Genomic DNA, 19,284 nt, shown 5'->3' with positions numbered 1-19,284 from the left:
GTATCAGCTGAGTGCTCTGAGATCAGACCAGCCATTTCCCTCCTTGTGGGTTTGCACCAGACAGTGAAACTCTATCTCTGATGCCCTGGGACCCACAGTTCTATCCGAGGCAGCGAATCAGGCGTGCAGGCAGGGCTCTGTGCAGGCGCCTGGGTCCCCTGACTCTGGCTCCGGGCTGGCTCCTGGGGTGCCCGTGGAACCCAAGTCTTTTCCAGGGAATGTCTGGGTGATCTAAGGTTGGTCCCAATCGTTTCCTGCTCCGTGGGATTATCTCTTTACTGGAAAATCCAGTCTGTGATGTTGTGGGCCCACAATTCAGTCTGGGACAGTGACCAGATCACGCTGGCGTGTGGTTCTGGGCTGGTGACCAAGCGCCTGGCGGAACCAGGATCTCTTCCTAGGTTTAGCTGGGTGAGTTAAAGCTGACTGAATCCCCCACCGTGTGGTATCCTCTCACCTGGGAAACACAATCACTTGTGTTTTATTGCGGCGAGATCTGATTGCTTGTCACTGTGCTCACAGTGTCCTGCTGTCACACAGCTCCTGCTGTGCTGCTGCTCAGAATGAGAGTCCTCCCAGCACGGCCATCTTGCCCCACCTTGCTTCCCTTTGTAGTCTTTTTAATAAAATAATTTTATTAGAAATCTCAGAAAAAGCAATAGATGTAAAAATGAGGAGAAATGGAGATGATATGCTAGAATATAGATCACTCACATAGAAACAGGCAGCCACATGGGGGAAAGCAGATCTTTAGAATAAGATTAAGGATTCCTAATGCAGCAAAAAGTATAGAAACATGACTAGGCTATGGTCAGAACACTCTCCCCTCAAAAAGAAAAATAGAGGAAAAGAAAAAGAAACAATTATACCTTTCTGAGTGGGCATAACCAGCCATACTTCATGATAGCTTTTATAAAATTCAGTAGGGTAGAGAATTCTGGGAAGGATTCATGTTCTTTAAGCTTAAACCTCTTCCTAAGGTTCTAAGGTTCTTTAGATAACAGATCCTTGCCCAGCCCACCTGATAAAAATCATAAGGAGACAACAGAGTCTAAAAGTAGACTCTATTTTTGGCAGTAAAATTAGGAAGAAGGAAAACAAATGAAAAAAAAAAGGAAACAAAGGAAAGATACAAAAGAATCAGACATCAAGGCTAGATAAAATTTTTTGAGGTCCTGGCAACCTAGAAATTCAATAACAGCTATCTTGCCGTAGGAATATTTTAGTTAAATGTGAAAATAAAGAAACAGCAAAATCTTGCATGAATTTTGTTCCCTTTACTTCCCACATTTGACTCTAACCATTTGTTGGAACTTGCCATCTGGCACTAGCCTTCCATACAAAACACTCTTGACACTAATGCAGAAATAATGCAGGAGATACCTTTAAGGATATGCAGGTGTGCATATCATGTTGAGATATAAAATAAACAAAAGATGTGTTTACTATGTAAGAGAATTTTCCAAAAAAAATTATTGATATGATTATCTCCCTAGGCAAAGGGGATAGAAGAGACATAATTAAAGTGTTTATGTTCAGCAATGATCTTTGCATGTGGAGTTTCATAAATAACCAGAAATTATTTTGTAGAACTCTTTTTCACAGTGTCTCCTAGGTGGTCTGTTGGCTATGTGAAGATGAAATTGAGTATCTCCATTCAAGGCAATAGCTGTCAGAAACTTGATGAAGTGGGTGATGGATGCAGGATTTGAAATTTCTATATGAAGCATGTGGCCAGAAAAAGTGCTGCTGATGCTCTGGGTGAAGAGCAGAAAGATTATGTGGCTTGAATGAATGGTGGGAATGACAAACAAGATTTTCCCATGAAACAAGATATTTTGACCCATGGCAGTGTGACGTGACTGCAGTTGAATAAGGACCATTCTCACTATAGACCAATGAGAACTGGAGAGAGGAAACACACATATATTCGCCAATGCATTGTGGATGCCAACCTAAGTGTTCTCAACTTGCTTATTTTAAAAAATAAAATAAAATGAAATAAAATAAAATAAAAGAGAAGGATATTCCTGTACTGAAAGCACGGCTGCTCCTTGTCCATTGGCGCCTAAAAGAGCTAGCAGAATATGAAAGCTTCTCCATCTCTCTTAAAGAGGTGATGCCCACTAATATGTTGTCCAAAAGCCTTTAAACAGAGAAGGTAAGAATTCCAGGTCACAAACACCCAAGGTTCAGGTTCTTTTTACTCCATGGGTCCTGTAACACGAATGCCAACATACTGTTCTGAAGAAACAGCACACTAAGAAAAACAGGCAGACATCTCCAAAATATGCTAAGCTTTTGGCTAAGGGAATAAAGGAAGCCAAAGAAAAATACCAGGAACAGATTGCAGAGAGATGTAGGTTTTTAGTCCTGAGAGCTTCTACTTCTAAGTGTGAGTCGAGCCAATCATGTTTTTAAGGCCCACCAACTCCCTGAAAGAACCTTCGACAGTGGTACACTGCACAACTCATCCTGTGAACTGTTTCCTGTCCCACAACTCTGCCTGCATTTCCAGAGACCTGCCAGACCTGGGATATCAGGTAAGCACTGCCCCTTCCAAACTCCTGCCTGCCAACTCCCCTGAAAACAACTCCAACAGCAGTAAACTAAATGACATGCTCATTGCCCCATTTTCCTTCCACAGCTCTGCCTGCACTCTTGGAGGCCTTCAGTCACCAGGGACAAACAAGTAAGACTGCCTCCCTTCCTTGCAGGGATATTTCCCTAAAACACAGACATGAGCCTGAAACTGCACCCTATACTCTGGGCTCCATTTTCTAGCCAACACCACCACTTGCTTTCCTGGAGGCCTGCCAGTAACAGGTACCCCATGCCACTCTGATACTAGGGACCCTAGAGGTAAGGGTAGCACACAAAATCCCAGAGACAACTCAGGCCACAACAACCCTTAGGAAAGTACCTAGTGATACTGAAGACTAGCTGGTCACCAGCACTTTAGGTCACTCTGACCAGGAGACAGAGGAAACAGAAACAAAGAAAGAAACATGCAAAAACACCCATCCAACAAAAGTAAACTCCGAAATAAGTATCAACTCTATAATAACTGTAAAACTCAGATGGCTAAAGGCCAGAGTGATAACAAAACCAACAACATCCAGGCAATAGCACCTCCAGAGCCCAGCTCTCTTACTACAGCAAGCCCTGGATATCCTAGCACAGCTGAAGCACAGAAAATTGATCTTAAATATAATCGTATGAAGATGATAGAGGTCTTTAAAGAAATAAAGGAAAATACGGACAAACAGGTGATAGAAATTCAATACTTGAAAATGGAAATAGAAGCATTAAAGACAATACAAACAGAGAGAATCCTGGAGACAGAAATTGTAAGGTCTAGAACAGGAACTACAGACACAACCATCACCAACAGAAATCAAGAGATGGAACAGATAACCTTAGGCATAGAATATATGAATGAAGAAACCGATATATCTTCCAAAGAAAATGTTAAACCTAAACAGTTGTTGAGACAAAACATTGAGGAAATCTGGGATTCTATGAAAAGACCAAAGTTAAGAATAAAGGGCATAGAGGCAAGGAGAAGTTTCTCAGCTCAAAGGTCTAGAGAATATTCTCAACAAAAATTATTGAAGGAAAATTCCCTGACCTAAAGAAAAAGATGCCTATAAACACATGAGAAGCTTAAAGAATACCAAATATATTAGAGTAGAAAAGAAAATCCTCCTGCCACAGGATAATAAAAACACTAATATACACAACAAAGAAAGATATTAAAAGCTGCAATGGAAAAAGGCCAAATAACATTAAAGGCAGACCTATCAGAATAATACCCAACTTCTCAACAGAGACTAGAGAAACTGAAAGGGCCTAGGCAAATGTCTTGCAATCTCTCAGAGACCAATATGCCAGCCCAGACTTCTATATCCAGCAAAACTTTCAATCACCATAGAGGGGGGACAAATCAAGATATTACATGACAAAGATAAATTTAAACAATATCTATTTTCAAGTTCAAGCCTAAATAAGATACTAGAAGCTCTATCTCACAGGAAGTTAACTATACCCAAGAAAACACAGGAAATAATGAATTCGACAACAGCAAAGCTAAAAGAAGAAAGTGTGCATCTGAGTGCATGCACGTGTGTATGTGTACACACTCGCACACAGACACAAATACATACACACATTGCCACCACCATCAAAATGGAATAAACAATCACTGGTCATTACTACGTCTCAGCATCAATGGACTCAATTACCCAAATTAAAAAAAAAAAAACAACACAAACTCTTAAATGGATGTGAAGACAGTATCTAACATTATGCTGCATATAAGAAACACACCTAAACATAAAAAACCCATTATCTCAAAGAACTGGAAGAAGATTTTCCAAGTAAATGGATGCAAGGAGAATGCTGGAGTCTCCATTCTAATATCTAATAAAATAGACTTTCAACCATAGTTAATCAAAAGCGGAGTACAGTTCATACACATCAAAGGATAAATCTACCAAAATGATATCTCAATTCTGAGTACTATGCCCCCAAATGTAAGGTCACCCACTTTCTTAAAGGAAACATTATTAAACCTGAAATCATACACATATTACTATTGGGAGACCTCAACACTCCATTCTTACCACCAGACAGATCATCCAGTCATAAAATAAACAGAGAGATAATGAAAGTAACCAATGCTATGAACCAAATGGACCTAACAGATATTTACAGAACATTTAAGACAAAAGTATATAACTTCTTCTCTGCACCTGGGGGAACCTTCTCCAGAATTGACCATGTAATCAGATATGAAGCAATTCTCAAGAGATACAAAAAAACTGAATAACCCTCTGTATCTTATCAGACCACCATGAGTTAAAACTGGACTTCAACAACAACAGAAGCAGCAGAAAGGCTACAAACTCATGAAAATTAAACAACTCTCAGTGATCACTGTTTAGGTGTGTTTCTTATATGCCATACACGGTCCTTGATTAGAGTATCAGTCTCAGAAAAGACTGCTAAGCCCAGATATATTGGTTCTGTTCCTCTCCTTGTGGAGCTCCAGTTCTCTTCAGGTCTTTCTGTCTCCCCTTTCTTTCATAAGATTCTCTGATATCTGCCCAAAATCTGGCTGAGTCTCAGCATTTGCTTTAATACTCTACCAGGTAGAGTCTCAGGACCTTCAAAGAAGAGCTAACTCCAATACTCCAAAACAGAAGAAGAAGGAACATTACCAAACTCATTCTATGAAGCTACAGTCACTTTGATACCTAAACCACACAAAGACCCTAAAAAGAAAGAAAACATCGATGCAAAAATACTCAACAAAATATTCGCAAACTGAATCCAAGAACACATAAAAAATATCATCCACTATGACCATGTAGGCTTCATCCCAGGTATGCAGGGTTGGTTCAATATACAGAAATCCATCAATGTAATCCACCATATAAACAAACTGAAATAAAAAAAAAAAAACATGATAATCTCCTTAGATGCAATAAAAGCATTTGATAAAATCCAACATTCATTCATGTTTAAAGTCCTGAGGAGATCAGGGATATAAGGCACTTAACCTAAACATAGTAAAGGCAATTACAGCAACCCTATAACCAGCATCAAACTAAAGGGAGAGAAACTTAAAGCAATCCTACTGAAATTAGGGACAAGGCAAGGCTGCTTACTCTCGCCATACCTCTTCAACATAGTTCATGAAGTCCTTGTGAGAGCAATAAGACAATTAAAGGAGATCAAGGAGACACACAATGGAACATTACTCAGATATTAAAAAACAATGACATCATGAAATTTGAAGGTAATTGGATGTAACTAGAAAAGGTCATTTTGAGGGATGTAACCCAGACATAGCAAGATAAACATGGTATGTACTCACTTATAAGTGAAAATTAGCCATAACAGACAGTATAACCATCCACAGACCCAAAGAAACTCTGAAGCAAGCAGGCCCTAAGGTGGATGAAACACACATAAATCTCACTGAGAAGGGGAAATGGAATAGGTATAGGGGATGGAGGGAGGGAACTGGATAGGGTAAACAGTAGGGAGAAGAGCAGGAGGGATCAAGTGGGAGAATGATAGAGGGAGAGACTAGGGTAATGGATGTGGGAGGATATCTCTGAGATGAAATAGAAAACTAAGACAATATTAATACCCGGGAATTTATGAGGGTGACTGTAGCTAGGACTCCTAGAAATGGGGTATATGGAGCTTGAAATGGCCATCTCATGATACAGAAAAGACTGGAGGGACTGGGATAACAACCTAGCCACAAAACTTAGACCAACAATTCCCTTTGCCAACAAGATGTGCAGGGGTAAAGATGGAGCAGAAACTGAGGTTATGTCCAACCAGTGACTGGATCCTCTTACAGCTATGCTATGAGAGAGAGCCCACCCCTCACACGGTTAAAGATATTCTGCTATACTTGTGGACAGGTACCTAACATAACTGTCATCTGAGAGGCTTCACCCAGCAACTGATGGAAATAAATGCAGAAAACCATAGCCAAACTATATTAGGAACTTGAGAAATCCTATGGAAGGAGAAGAGGAAAGATTGAAAAAGCCAGATAGGGCAAGAACACCACAAAAAAAAAAAACACACAGAACCAGCTAACCTTGACCCACAGAGACCCACAGAAACTGAATCACCAAGCGGATAGCATACTTGAGATAGACCTAGGCTGTGGGCACATATTGGTCTCCTAACAACAGGAACAGGAGCTGTGTCTGACTCCATTGTCAAACTTGGGGATCCTTTTCACCTAACTGTGCTGCTGTGCCTAACCACAATAGAGAAGATACACCTAGTCCTGCTACAACTTGATATGTCAAGGTGGCTTAATACATATGGGAGGTCCCCATTTTTCTGTGCCTTTTCTGAGGAGATAAGGTGGATGGGTGAATAGAGGAGAGGTAAAGTGAGAGGGAGTGGCTGGGAAGAGAAGAAGGAGTGGAAACTGATCAGATTGTACAAGAAATAAATTAATTAATAAAAATGTAAAAAAAATATGTCTTTAAGAATAACAGATAATCAAAACTTGAAAAAAAAACCTTACTGACTTTTTTATATAAGATGAACTAATTTTTATGTATTACTTTACACAAACCACTGTTTATTTCAGGAGAGATAATTAGAAACACATCTTATATATACTGGAAATTAGTCCTCTGTCAGATATATGGTTGATGAAGATCCTTTCAAAATCTATAGGCTGTCGTTTTGTTTTGATGACAGTTATCTTTGCTTTACAGAAGCTTTCCAGTTTAATGTGATCCCATTTACTGATTGTTGCTCTTAGAGCTTGTGCTGTTGGTGTTCTGTTCAGGAAATTGTCTCCTGTGCAAATGAGGTCAAGGATCTTCCCCACTGTTTCTTCTAAGTGGTTAAGTGTGTCTGGTTTTACATTGAGTTCTTTGATCCACTTGGACTTTAGTTTTGTGCAGGGTGATAAGTATGGATCTATTTGCATTTTCCTACATGTAGACATCCAGTTAGACCACCACCATTTGTTGAAGATGCTATCTTGTTTCCATTGAAAGGTTTTGGCATCTTTGTCAAAAATCAGATGTCCGTAAGTGTGTGGGTTTCAGGGTCTTCTATTTGATTCCATTAAGAACTCAAGAAGTTAAACAGCAACAAATCAAGTAATCCAACTTAAAAATGGAGTACAGAGCTAAACAGAGAATTCTCAATAGAGGAATATCGAATGGCAGAGAAATACTTAAAGAAATGTTCAACGTCCTTAGTCATCAGGGAAATGCAAATCAAAACGACCCTAAGATTTCACCTTACACCCATCAGAATGGCTAAGATCAAAAACTCAAGAGACAACACTTGCTGGAGAGGTTGTGAAGAAAGGAGAACCCTCCTCCACTGCTGGTGGGAATGTAAACTTGTACAACCACTCTGGAAATCCATCTGGTGCTTCCTCAGACAACTAGGAATAGTGCTTCCTCAAGATCCAGCTATATCACTCTTAGACATATACCCAAAAGAGGCTCAAGTACACAATAAGGATATTTGTTCAATTGTGTTTGTAGCAACTTTATTTGTAATAGCCACAAGCTGGAAACAGCCCAGATTCCCCTCAACTGAGGAATGGATACAAAAATTGTGGTACATCTACACAATGGAGTATTACTTAGCAATAAAAAACAAGGAATTCATGAAATTTGCAGGTAAATGGTGGGATCTGGAAAAGATCATCCTGAGTGAGCTATCCCAGAAGCAGAAAGATGCACACGGTATATACTCACTAATATAGACATATAATATAGGCTAAACTTACTAAAATCTGTACAACTAAAGAAACTAATCAGGAGGGAGGACTCTGGCTAAAATTCTCAATCCCTATCCAGAAAGGCAAAGAGGATGGACATCAGAAGAAGGAAAAAGGAGAGAACAAGTCAGGAGCCTGACACAGAGGACCTCTGAAAGGCTCTGCCCTGAAGACTATCAAAGCAGATGCTGAGACTTATGGGCAACCTTTAGGCAGAGTGTAGGGAATCTTATGAAAGAAATGGGAAACACTAAGGTCTGGAGAGGACAGGAACCCCACAAAGAGAACAACAGAATCAAAAAATATGACAATAAGGGTCTTTTCTGAGACTGATACTCCAACCAAGGATCGTGCATAGAGATAACTTATGACTCCTCCACAGATATGTAGTACAAGGCAGTTCAGGGTCCAAGTGGGTTCCCTAGTAATAGGAACAGGGGCTGTCTCTGACATGAACTGATTGGCCTGCTCTTTAATTACCTCCCCCTGAGAGGGGAGTAGCATTACCAGGCCATGGAAGAAGACAATGCAGCCATTCCTGATGATACTTAATTGACTAGTATCAGAAGAAAAGAAAAGAAGACCTCCCCTATCATTGGACTTGGGAGGGGCATGCATGCAGAGGGTGGAGGAAGTGAGGGATTGGGACAATAGTATGGAGGGGGGAACCGTAGGGGGGATACAAAGTGAATAAAGTATAACTAATAAAGAATTTTAAAAAAGAATCAATCAAAATATTCCTCACAGACATGGTCATAGGGTAGTCTGATTGAGGCAATTATTTAATTGAGTTCCCCTCTTCCAAGTTGGGTTGAGTAAAATTGACAATAAAAATAACCAGGACAGCTATTAAAAAGTATATGTAAAAATAAAAAAGAAAGAAACACATCTTAGCTTCAGATATGACAAACTGAGTCCTGTGATGTAGGCGATAACCACTTCAGGAGAGGGGTCTGAGCTACAATCAAGCTATGTTTCTGTGAGAACAATCAACAGTACACCTGCCTTTTGTCTGGCAGTTAGAGATACTCAGGAAGAAGCTTGTGCTAAGCCCATACACTCCCTCCCCCACAGTGTGTAGAACACACTGTAGAGCACAGTGTATAGAACAAACCTTTTTACTTTAGTCATATAATTGAATCAATATTTTTATTAACTTGTAACTTGCATGCAACAAAACATACCTTTTTAAAAGAGATAGTAATGGGAAGAGGGACTGCCTCTGACATAATCTGATTGGCCTGCTTGGTGATAACTTCCCCCTGAGGGGGGGAGCAGCCTTATCAGGCCACAGTAGAGGACAGTGCAGCCACTTTTGATGAGAACTGATAGACTAAGATCAGAAAGAAGAGGAGAACCTCCCCTATCAGTGGACTTGGGGAGTGGCATGCATGCAGAAAGGGGAGGGAGGGTGGGATTGGGAGGGGAAGAGGGAGGGGCTTATAGGGGGATACAAAATGAATAAAGTGTAATTAATAAAAAAAATTTAAAAAAAAGAGTTGTTCTCAAAGTTTATTTTGCAATTTAATTTTAGTTACTTTTTTAATTTTAATATTATATTCTTTTTTTTGAATTTTATTTTTTTCTTATCAGTTACATTTTATTAACTCTGTATCCCGGCCATGTCCCAATCCCTCATTCCCTCCCAGTCCCTCCCTCCCTCCCTCATCTCTACCGTGCCCCTTGCCAAGTCCACTAATAGGGGGGACCTCCTCCCCATTCATCTGATCAATCCCACTGAAATCAGGGACAAGACAAGGCTGCCCACTCTCTCCCTACCTCTTCAACATAGTACTTGAAGTCCTAGCCAGAGCAATAAGACAACTAAAGGAGATCAAGGGGATACAAATCGGAAAGGAAGAGGTCAAAGTGTCACTATTCGCAGACGATATGAGAGTATATGTGAGCGACCCCAAAAATGCAACCAGAGAACTCCTCCAGCTGATAAACACCTTCAGCAAAGTGGCAGGATACAAAATCAACTCAAAAAAATCAGAAGCCCTCCTGTATACCAAAGACAAAAGGGCCGAGAAATAAATTAGGGAAGCAACACTCTTCACAATAGCGACTAATAACTTAAAGTATCTTGGGGTGACACTAACCAAGCAAGTGAAAGACCTGTTTGAGAAAAACTTCAAGTCTCTGAAGAAAGAAATTGAAGATCTCAGAAGATGGAAAGATCTTCCGTGCTCATGGATTGGTAGGATTAACAATGTGAAAATGGCCATCCTGCCAAAAGCAAACTACAGATTCAATGCAATTCCCATCAAAATATCAACTCAATTCTTTACAGACCTTGAAAAAAAGATTCTCAGCTTCATATGGAGAAACAAAAAAAACCCAGAATCTCCAAAACAATCCTGTACAACAACAGATCATCTGGAGGTATCTCTATCCCCGATCTCAAGTTGTACTACAGAGCAATAGTAATAAAAACTGCATGTTATTGGCATAAAAACAGAAAGGAGGTTCAATGGAACCGCATAGAAGACCTAGAAATAAACCCATACACCTATGAATACTCGACTTTTGACAAAGAAGCCAAAACCATTCAATGGAAAAAAGACAGCATCTTCAACAAATGGTGCTGGTCCAACTGGATGTCCACATGCAGAAAAATGAAAATAGATCTATATTTATCACCCTGCACAAAACTAAAGTCCAAGTGGATAAAAGACCTCAACATAAAACCAGATACTCTAAATCTGTTAGAAGAAAAAATGGGGAACAGCCTAGAACTCATTGGCACAGGAGACAACTTCCTGAACAGAACCCCAACGGCACAGGCTCTAAGAGCAACAATCAATAAATGGTACCTCATGAAACTGAAAAGCTTCTGTAAAGCAAAGGACACTGTCATCAAAACAAAACGCCTGCCTACAGATTTGGAAAGAATCTTCACTAACCCTTTATCTGACAGAATTTTAGTTACTTTTATACAAGAACAGAAACAATAATAAATTCTTTTACTTTCAAAAAATATAATACAGTTTCCTAAAAGGATTGGTGGTTAATGCACTAAAGCTTTCTTTATAATACATTCTGATTCTTTACCCTGTTTAGTTGATCTCAATACTTTCTAACTTTGCCATTAGAAATACCATCTGTTAGGCAGAGTGAATGGAATTTTATGTAAGAAGTGGGAAATAGTAAGAGCTGGAGAGGACAGGGTCTCCACAAGGAAAGCAACAGAACAAGAAAATTTGAACACAGGGAACTTCCCAGAGACTCATACTCCAACCAAGGATATTCATGGAGACAGCCTAGAACCCCTGCACAGATATAGCCATGGCAGTTCAGTGTCCAAGTGGGTTACATAGTAATGTGAAGAGGGACTGCCTCTGACATAATCTGATTGGCCTGCTCTTTGATCACCTCCCCCTGAGGGGAGAGCAGCCTTACAAGGCCACAGTAGAGGATAATGCAGCCACTTTTGATGAGAACTGATAGACTAATATCAGAAAGGAGAGGAGAACCTCCCCTATCAGTGGACAAGGGGATTGGCATGCCTGCAGAAAGGGGAGGGAGGGTGGGATCTGGAGGGGAGGAGGGAGGGGCTTATGGGGGTATTCAAAATGTATAAAGTATAATTAATAAAAAATTAAAAAAAAATTCCCTTATGTAATACTAGTGATAATACTGTAACACAAATTAGAAGTTAATATTCAGGGTTTCTATTTTTTTTAATTTAACTAGAGTTATCTCTTCTTTGAAGGTCTGGTACAATTCTCTGCTGAAACCATCTGGTCCTGGGTTTTTTTTGGATGGGAGACTTACAATGACTGCTTCTATTTCCTTAGTGGATATAGTACTATTTAATTGATTTATCTGGTCCTGATTCAGCTTTGGTAAGTCAAATCGATCAAGAAAATTGTCCATTTCATTTAGATTTTCAAATTTTGTGGCATAAAGCCTTTTGTAGTAAGTCCTAATGATTTTTTGGATATTCTCAGTGTCTGTAGTTATGTCCCCCTTTTCATTTCTTATTTTGTTAATTTGGGTGTTGTCTCTCTTCCTTTTAGTCAAGGTTTCTTTTCAAAGTTTTTTTATTCATTACATTTTATTCACTTTGTATCCCATCTTTAGACCCCTCTCTCTTCTCCCAATCTCACCCTCCTTCCCTCTTCTCTTCCCATGCCATTCCCCCAGTCCACTGATAGAGGGGGGTCCTCCTCCCCTTCCATCTGACCCTAGTCTATCAGGTCTCATCAGGAGTGGCTGCACTGTCTTCCTCTGAGGCCTAGGAAGGCTGCTCCCCTCTCAGGGGGAGGTGATCAAAGAGTCAGCCATTGAGTTCATGTCAGAGACAGCCCCTTTTTACCTTACTAGGGAGCCCACTTGGGTACTGAGCTGCCATGTGCTACATCTGTGCAGGGGTTCTAGGGGTTCTTCATGCATGTTTGGAGTATCATTCTCAGAAAAGACTGCTGGGCCAAGATTTTTTTGGTTCTGTTGCCCTCCTTTTGGAGCTCCTGTTCCCTCCAGGTCTTTCATCTTTCCATTCTTTGATAAGATTCCCTGTATTTTGCCCAAAGTTTGGCTATGAGTCTCACATTCTGCTTAGATGCCATGGGTACCCTTTTATTTTCTCCTTTGTAAGACTTTACAAAATAAGATGAAGAATAACTGAATTATTTTAAAGATATTCATTTCTACCAGTTAGGACTTACCTTTCCTCTGTTCCACAAACCAGCTCTTGAAAACCCTAGTAATACTGTGTACATATAAATTTGGATGATTTTGAAAAATATATCAGAAATTATTCATACTAAGCATATAAGTTTAGAATTTTATAGCCTCGGTTTTTACTTATTGTTCACTATGACAGTTTCACCTCCTTATTTGCACAACTTACTTTAAGCAGTATTACAGAGATTTCAATTAGACATCTTTTAAAATAGAACATACAAAGAATTTTACTGTTTTTCTGAGACATTGAAATTGTTTTTCATGACCTTATGTAGTTGAAAACTATATTTACTTAAATTATCAGATTATATGCCTTGGAACATGGAATTTAAATAACTCACAGATTATGGAGCCATAGAAATAATCTGATATACAGTTTCAGGAAATTTCAATTAAAATTCCTCTGTATAAAATACTACCATGTATTTTTAAAAAAGGATAATGAATTTACTTTGAATTTGCTTTTTCATTCATGACTGTAATGAGTAAATTTGCTAAAATATATATCTTTTATAAATTAAGATTCTGTTGGGTCATGTTGACTTTTTAAATGGAAGGCATTTTGTATATTAATCATTTAATGGTTTTAAGGTTTTTATTAATTAATTTATTTATTTACTCTCTCTCTCTCTCTCTCTCTGAGCACATGTTTTGTGGATGTGCACATGGGCATCCTAGTACAGGTGTGGAAGTGAAAGGACAACTTTCAGGAATTTCTTCTCACCTTTTCCTATGTGAATTCTGGGACTCAAGCTCCTGTCTTTGGCTTAGAAACAGTTTCCTTAACCTACCAATCCATCTTTCTGGCCTTTCATAGTAATGTTTTCATAAACAGACATAGCTTTTTCAGAATTGTGAACTTAATAGCAAATAATCTTTTTCTATGCTACATGAGTCATGATGATAGGTCTACTGGGTAGCAATTGATCAAATATCAGGTTTCTTTGAAGACTTAATTTATAGAAAAAAAAATGCTGGTTTCTTCTTTACACGATCCATTTCTACCAAAAATCATTCCCTGCTCTCTTTGAACTCAGAGTCCATAATAACAATAAAAGTCTAGCCATATACTGTTAAGAATAAAGGGCCTTAAAATATCACTAGAGGTTTGATTGCATCAGCCTGTGAATAAGAGCGTGAGAGTTACAGGGAGTATAAGGAAAAAGATAACTGTTTAAAAAAGGTGCCTGTCGGCATGCAGTTGTTTTCAGCCTCAGTCATTTCCTTTTTCTTTCATTTATCATTTTATCCATATTCATAGCAGATCCTATTGATCATGGTTAAGTATTTGTACATTTTCAATTATTTATTATCCACTCAAAATTATCAAATTCCATTCTATTCACCTTTGTAAGATATATCACAACTCTGAAATTGTAAAATAATAATGAAAAAAATATATCACAATTTTTCTTCTTGTTTCTAAACACCATATCATTCTCCTCTAATTGATACCTTCTGCCTCTTTTTCATTTGGTTGGCTTCTCTCTAGATAAAACAGGCTAATGTATACTATACTGTCTATTCAAAGATTGGATAGAGTTGAGAAATCTGCTTTGGATCATTCTTGACAATGATATTTCAGGCTCCAGGGGAGTTGTTGAGTCAGATGATATTTCCAGAGATGCCCAGGTACTGCATACCTCCTTAGAATAAACAAAGCTCACTTTCTTTTCTGTTTTCTCCCTTTCCCCTATTTTTTTTAAACTAAAGAAAAAAAAATGTCGCTAGGCATTTTAATAGCAGTTTCAGTTAACTGACAATAATTCATCATAAATGGTAAAAATCATGCTGCTCACAGTTTGCTAGCAAATCTCAATTGGGTAATCTTTCTGTAAATTAGTTTAGCAAAAAAAAAGCAGCTTTTCCTCTAAATTTTCATAACTCTTTGATATTATTAGTTTGTACAAGTGGTTCTGTCAATTTTTGTTATGTATAAGGGTATCTCATGAAAAGGTCAGACACATTTTGTATCTAGGAGGAAGAAGTGCTTTAATTATTTGGTTACCTTTCTTGACTTATGAATTTTCATATATTTTATAATGGTACATTTTAATTAATATCAATATTAAGTAATTCAAAATAAGTAGATTACCTAAATCATATTCTTGAACTACAAGGAGAAATGCATAGTGATTTTTGAAATTTTTTTCTGAAGTTTTGCTTTTACAAATCAGAAAAAATGCTACTTCAACAAAATTGTTTATGCTCAATACTTTTATTTAAAAACTGTAGCACATATGTTGATAAGTTCTTTTATTAAATATCAAGTAGCACTGTATTTTCCTAAGATAGCATGGGGAAAATAAAACAAATTCACAAAATGCAAGGAGTTCATCTAAAAATAAGCTTTCATTTCTTTAGAGATAAAAATACAATACAAATGTTATAAGTGATAGATTAGATTTGACCCAACCCTGTACTTTACTAATGGCATGAACTTAGGGCATATACTCCAATGCTGACTTTCTTTAAAAGCCTGTAGCATCAAAAGGATATGCTAATGACAAATGAGGTTACAGGTGTCCCAAATGACAACTGGAAGTTTCATAGGACCTTCTAAATTCCACTCTTCCACAGCTGTTTCCATGGAGACTAGAATGTCCTTTTCTTGTTACTGTTGTATATATGAGAGCATTTAGTTAGAACATGTATTTGCCAGGGACTCTGGTGTTTCCAAGGTGGTCATTGTTTGTAGGAGTATTTATGAATTAAAAGCTTCAAGAGATAAACTTTTGGCACATGGAGGAGAAACCAGAAATAAACTGCATGGAAACACAGAATGAGTAGTTGTTTTGTCTGGGCATATTTTACAGAGTTAGTAAGATATAATTTTGGCAGTCTGATGGGGAGTGAGGGCTGTTTTTACTTGATCAGAAGCTAAAACTTCATAACATTTATCAAACTACTTATTTATTTATTTATTAAATTTGTTATTGCAGGAAAACATTACCATTTCATTGAAAGCAGCTAGACATCATAAGCATTTAACTCTTTTCTAAAACTATAATACTTCTATCATTTATAGTCTTCCTCTTTAAAGGTTGCCCTTTTCTGTATTACATCTGAAGATCAGAAAAGAAAAACATTGTTATATGTAAGGAAAATAATTAAATCAAAGGTCTAGGGAAGCATTAGAATAGATGAAGGAGGTGAGGAGATGTAGATTTCCACTGAAGGTGATGTAGCAGAGACTCTCCTAGATGGGACCAAAAGGGACAATCAATGTGGACTTGTCAATCAATGTGGACTTCAAAATGTTGGCTTTTGACGTAACCCTCTCTGCTTTATCACCATGGTAGTGTGAATTTCTTGTGCTGAGATTTCCTGACAGCAAAATGCCTATTTTTGTTTGAAGAAAATTATGGTCCTGATGTGTGGTAAGATTTTCTCCTGTGGTTTATATGTAGAATAATCTTAAGTAGAGAGAAACTGCAACATCCATGTATACAAAGGCCATGCTTTCTGATCCCTAACACAGAAAATAAAATTCACATTTTGGATTCTGGAAACAATAGGAATGTTCAGATTGTACTAGTACTAATAATAGTACTAGTTTTGAAGTCATCTACCACATCTGGGTTGGTTTGTAGCTCAGTAGTAGATTTCGTAGCTGATATGAATTTAATCCTTATCATGGAGAAAGTAAATTCAATTATTAAGAGAGAATGAAATAGATTGTCCCTGGAAAATAAATTTAGAATGACTTTCATAAAGCAGAGTGTCAGGGTCAAGGGTGTGTGTAGGCTTTTTGTTATTTCTGTTGTTGTTGAGGTCTAGTTTTAGGCCATCGTGGTCTTTAAAATAGAAAATTAAAGTGAAATCCTGTTATTCATTTTATAGTGAGATATTTTTTCTTCCTTTGTTTTCATAATTTTTCAATGTTTTGTGACTTTCTTTTTTATTTACAGTGAAAGAAACACTATTTTTTTCAGAATTACTTTAAACTACAATATACATTTCTTTTATTGATAAAGACACTGATAACATACCTTTTCAAAGTGAAGAATATTATTTTTGATCAAGTATCGCAAACAAAATTTATTGTTACAAAATACGAGTTAATATTTATGACATGTAGAAGACATTCTCTAATGAATGTATGCTTGTGGTTGCCTATACTATGGTCTCAAATTGGAGACAAGTTTTTACATGGCAAGGTTTATTTATCCTTACTAAGTTTCAACAGAATATCCATGTTGATAGTAAAAAAAAAAATTAACTTTTTTAAATTTTTTATTAATTACACTTTATTCATTTTGTATCCCCCCATAAGCCCCTCCCTCCTCCCCTCCCAATCCCACCCTCCCTCCAGGTTCTGAATGCATGCCCCTCCCCAAGTCCACTGATAGGGGAGGTTCTCCTCTCCTTTCTGATCTTAGTCTATCAGTTCTCATCAAAAGTGGCTGCATTGTTCTCCTCTGTGGGCTGGTAGGGCTACTACCCCCTCAGGGGGAGGTGATCAAAGAGCAGGCCAATCAGATTATGTCAGAGGCAGTCCCTCTTCCCATTACTAGGTAACCCACTTGGACACTGAGCTGCCATGGGCTACATCTGTGCAGGGGTTCTAGGTTATCTCCATGAATAGTCCTTGGTTGGAGTATGAGTCTCTGGGAAGTTACCTGTGTTCAAATTATCTTGTTCTGTTGCTCTCCTTGTGGAGTTCCTGTCCTCTCCAGCTCTTACTATTTTCCACTTCTTACTTAAAATTCCATTCACTCTGCCTGACAGTTGGCCATCAGGCTCAGCATCTGCTTTGATAGTCTGCAGGGCAGAGGCTTTCAGAGGCCCTCTGTGGTAGGTTCCTAGTTTGTTTCCTGTTTTCTTCTTCTGGCTTTCAGAGGCCCTCTGTAGCAGGTTTCTAGGTTGTTTCCTGTTTTCTTCTTCTTTTGATGTCCATCCTCTTTGCCTTTCAGGTGGGGATTGAACATTTTAGTTAGGGTCCTCTCTCTTGCTTGGTTTCTTTGGATGCATAGATTTTAGTGGGTTTGTCCTACGCTGTATGTCTATATGAGTGAGTATATACCGTGTGTGTCTTTTTGCTTCTGGGACAACTCACTCAGGATGATCCTTTCCAGGTCCCACCATTTACCTGCAAATTTCATGATTTTCAAATGGTGCTGGTCCAACTGGATGTCTACATGTAGAAAAATGAAAATAGATACATACTTATCATCCTACACAAAACTGAAGTCCAAGTGGATCAAAGACCTCAACATAAAACCAGACACATTAAATCAGCTAGAAAAAAAATTGGGGAATACCCTCGAACTTATTGGTACAGGAGAAAACTTCCTGAACAGAACACCAACAGCACAGGCTCTAAGAGCAACAATCAACAAATGGGACCTCATGAAACTGAAAAGCTTCTGTAAAGCAAAGAACACCATCATCAAAACAAAACGACTGTCTACAGATTAGGAAAGAATCATCACCAACCCTTTATCTGACAGAGGACTCATATCCAGTATATATAAAGAACTAAAGAAGCTGAAAATCAGCAAACCAAGTAATCCACTTAAAAAATGGGGAACAGAGCTAAAGAGAGAATTCTCAATAGAGCAATATCGAATGGCAGAGAAGCACTTAAAGAAATGCTCAACCTCACTAGCCATTAGGGAAATGCAAATCAAAACAACCCTGAGATTTCATTTTAACACCCAACAGAATGGCCAAGATGAAAAACTCAAGTGACAACACATGCTGGAGAGGTTGTGGAGAAAGGGGAACCCTTCTCCACTGCTGGTGGGAATGTAAACTTGTACAACCACTCTGGAAATCAATCTGGTGCTTTCTCAGACAACTAGGAATAGCACTTCCTCAAGATCCAGCCATACCACTCCTAGGCATATATCCAAAAGAGGCTCAAGTACACAAAAAGGACATTTGCTCAACCATGTTTGTAGCAGCTTTATTTGTAATAGCCAGAAGCTGGAAACAGGCCAGATGCCCCTCAACTGAAAAATGGATGCGGGAATTGTGGTACATCTATATGATGGAATATTACTCAGCAATGAAAAATAAGTTTGGTGACTTTCTATGAGCTCAAATTTTGCTGACTTGGAGATCACTTTTAACTAAGAGATATATAAAACAATCAGTGCTGGGGCTTATTTTTATTAGAAAGCATAGAAGAAATTCTTCCTGATAAATAAGCACTTAGCTTTGTGCAGAATGTTTGTGATTCTAAAAGTATGTTTCATCAAAAGTATGTCTGACATTAATGTTGAAGATGATGTAAATTTTCATATGCTTTGTGTCTCAGTATTCTAAACAGATATGACATCAAATTTAAAATCGTTATC

General features: G+C 38.1%; 1 pseudogene; it reads left to right on the top strand.

Annotated features, from left to right (window-relative positions):
* The first annotated feature begins 1,637 nt into the window (after window positions 1–1,637).
* LOC129672534 (40S ribosomal protein S6-like) lies at window positions 1,638–2,421 on the top strand (annotated as a pseudogene).
* The last annotated feature ends 16,863 nt before the right edge of the window (window positions 2,422–19,284 follow it).

Source organism: Psammomys obesus, unplaced genomic scaffold, assembly GCF_907164565.1.
Source record: "Psammomys obesus unplaced genomic scaffold, mPsaObe1.curated_primary_1811, whole genome shotgun sequence".
NCBI lineage: Eukaryota > Metazoa > Chordata > Mammalia > Rodentia > Muridae > Psammomys > Psammomys obesus.
This window is presented reverse-complemented; position numbering and strand designations above follow the sequence as displayed.